We start from the raw sequence: 3,199 nt of genomic DNA, 5'->3' as shown, positions 1-3,199 counted from the left end.
GCTGGCATTATTTCAGGCATCATTCTAACTCCCTCACTTTACAGTAACGAATATGAAGCCCAGAGTTTAAATGACTTGGTTCAAGGTCACCCCACTGGAAGCAAAGCTGCAGTTAGAACCCTGTTGTCTAGACTCCAGGCTAAATCTCCTTCTATTTATACTACATTATACTACCTTGGGAGGTTTAAAGAAGAAGAGGAAAGTATGAAGGGTGATCTGTTTCATAAATTAAATCAATTTTAAAAGCTAGACATACTTGGAGAGTCAGAGACTACTAATATTGTGAGAAAGAAGAAAGGCTTGAAAGCTGGTTAAATCTGAAAAATAAAAAATATTCATGTAAAATGTTGTAAAAAAAGGAAGATGGTATTCATGATTACTGGGTTGGCAGGGCAGCGGGCAGTTGCATGCTGGGGCCGGGCTGCATGGGCTGCCAGCTTTCCTGGGTTTGCAGGATGCGGTACAGCTGCTTCAGCTGAGCAACGATGTTATCCTTGATGTCTGGAGTTGATATCTGCAGGTGGACACTGCCACCGTCAAAGGATCGTGTGAAGTCACCAGAAAACATCTCATAGATCATCCGAGCCACCGCCAGAATGACCTGAACCAAGATGAGTTTCCTTTCCTGGGGTTTCCCATCTTTTGTCTCTCAATCAGGTTGGGGGCAACAAGTGATGGGGCACATGGCCCAGACCAGTACACCTTGCACTGGCACAGCCTGATGGCATAGATGGCATGCCTGCTGACCTCCAGAATCAGTCCTCTATCTATGATGTCTAGCAGCTTGCTGGTGAACAGCTTCTGCTTCTCATTGATGATGTGCTCTGGCCCCGGGAACTTAACCTGTTCCAGGCTGACAGGACCAAAGAGCGCCTCCTGGTCAGGCATGGGACCCAGGTCCCCTTAGATGAGCCGGCAGCCTTGGGGGTTGCTCACGGTCATGGTCTGCCCGTACTCCTTCCCACGGTACTGAAACTTGATGTCCAGGTCAGTCGTTGGGAGTGAGCTGATCCACAGCTCTGGAGAGCTATAGAAAGGCTGTATAGGTGCCTGGGGCACTTCCATCTCCAGAGGTTCCATTTTGGGCCACACTGCTTCAGGGCTGCAGTTGCCCACACTGCAGTTGCCCGCACTGGCTGGTGCTATGGGAGAACCACTGATGTTCAGGAAGGGGAAGGTGTCCTGGATGGGGACGTGGTGCTGTGACTGGTTCAGCTCATCTTCCTCATCTTCTTCATCCACATCATTGTCTTCCTCATCCCAAGGAGCAGACCCAGTGGATCCTGGGTTCATGATCAAGCCCTGGGGCTGGGGGATGTCACACACTTGATATATCTTCACTGGGTTCATGGGCACCTCCTTGGTGCCATCATACATCAGGTTGAATTCTCTGCTCTTGTTGAGAGCACAGCGGAGCTGGGCCTTCCGTTTAGCTGGGTCAGGGTCATCCACCCCTTCCTGGTACTTCCCTGTCTCCACAGCCCAGGCCTTGAAAATGGTGTTTTCCTCCTCTTGCTGGGGGCTTTGCTGGGTGGCATGTTTCCAGGGGATCTGGAAGCATTTAGAGTCCCTGTGTAGCCAGATGAGCCCTGGATACAGGCCACTATCCACTTGGGCCACCAGCCAGGGCTTCAGCTGAACTCTGCGGGGGTGGAGGGCCATGATATAGATAAGCAGGCGGTGTATCCACAGGAATCTGAGAGCTGGGCCTCAAGTCAGGTTCCTGTTCTCTGGGCCACCCAAAGGTTCTGTCTTCAATCCGGCTGCCAGAAGCGAACGTCCCTCTGAACCAAGTCCCCAGGTACGATCACCCACCGCCACGGTGCTCCTCGACCCGAAGGGCGAGCAACGCCTGGCTGTGCGCTGGTAGGGACTGCGGGCTCCTCTCCCTGCCCCGTGCCGGCCCTCACCTGCTCGGCCCAGGTGAGCCTATTCAGGGTTTTGTCTAGTTTCGGGGAGTGGGAGATACTCTCTTGCAGTGCCAGGGCTTCTCACTGTGGCGGCTTCCTTTGTTGCAGAGCAAAGGCTCTAGGGTACATGGGCTCAGGAGTTGAAGCTCCTGGGCTCTAGAGCACAGGCTCAGCAGTTATGCACACGGGCTTAGTTGCTCCTGGACCAGGGATCGAACCCATGTCTTCTGCATTGGCAGGCAGATTCTTTACCACTGAGCCACCAGAAGTCCCTGAATAAAATAAATAATGATAATAATAAAAGAACGTCGGGCACTCCTTCTGTTTACTTCCGGAAAATTTCAAGGGTATGATTTTAACAATGCTCTGTTTTTCTTATTTTCTTTTCCTTTAAAAAAAACATGAACATAGCTAATAGTGGGTTGGAGAAGGAAATGGTAACCCACTCCAGTGTTCTTGCCTAGAGAATCCCATGGACGGAGAAGCCTGGTAGGCTACAGTCCACGAGGTCGCAAAGAGTCGGACATGACTAAGCGACTTCACTTTCACTTTTCAATTATTTCATTGTATCAAGTAAACATTCAGAACCAATGCCTGGGTGACGTGCTCCAGACAGTTTTAACAGGAAAGGCACCTGTATTTCAGTCCATCAGGGTGACCAGGTGTACTTTAGAGAATTATGGTGTTGCTTCTAAAGGCTGTCGTTTATTCCCCTGACAGCACAGATTCCTATTTTTATAATAAGAGTTTCCAACTGGTGGAGGCATTGTCTTGTCCAGATAAAATTAATATATCATGAGAAAGTTCCAATGCTGGGAGTAAAGTGTCTAGTGGAAAGGGCACTTCTTAAATTTTCACAAAGTAGGGGAAAACTCTGGTTACCGAGGTGAGGCTCATGGTGGGTAGAACTCTTTGGGAAAAGAAAGATCTTGGGTTCCATGTTGATCTGTTAAAATAGTTCAATGGCATAGTCAAGAAGGAATTGAATAGATTCAACTAAAATTAAGTTAGAGATGAAGATAAAGGGAAAAACAGTACCTAGACCATGGCAGTGATGTGATGTGGATGGAACCACCCAGAGACAGAGTATAGAGTCATAGGAGAGGGCCAGCTTTGGAGGAGATCCAGAGTTTTATACAGAGCAGAGGCGGAATCAACCAACAGAGTCAGGTTGCAGGTACAATCAGAGTCAGGAAGAAGAGTCCTAGAGGGCTTCATGGAGGAGGTGGGAATTGAGCTTGGTCTAGTGTGTGTGTGCGTATAGTTGCTCAGTTGCGTCTGACTCTTTG

At 49.1% G+C, this 3,199-nt stretch overlaps 1 pseudogene; it reads right to left on the bottom strand.

Moving 5' to 3' along the window:
• Positions 1–376: 376 nt before the first annotated feature.
• LOC128056562 (interferon regulatory factor 6-like) lies at positions 377–1,662 on the bottom strand (annotated as a pseudogene).
• Between the last annotated feature and the right edge of the window lie 1,537 nt (positions 1,663–3,199).

The sequence above is a fragment of the Budorcas taxicolor genome, chromosome 11, assembly GCF_023091745.1.
Source record: "Budorcas taxicolor isolate Tak-1 chromosome 11, Takin1.1, whole genome shotgun sequence".
NCBI lineage: Eukaryota > Metazoa > Chordata > Mammalia > Artiodactyla > Bovidae > Budorcas > Budorcas taxicolor.
This window is presented reverse-complemented; position numbering and strand designations above follow the sequence as displayed.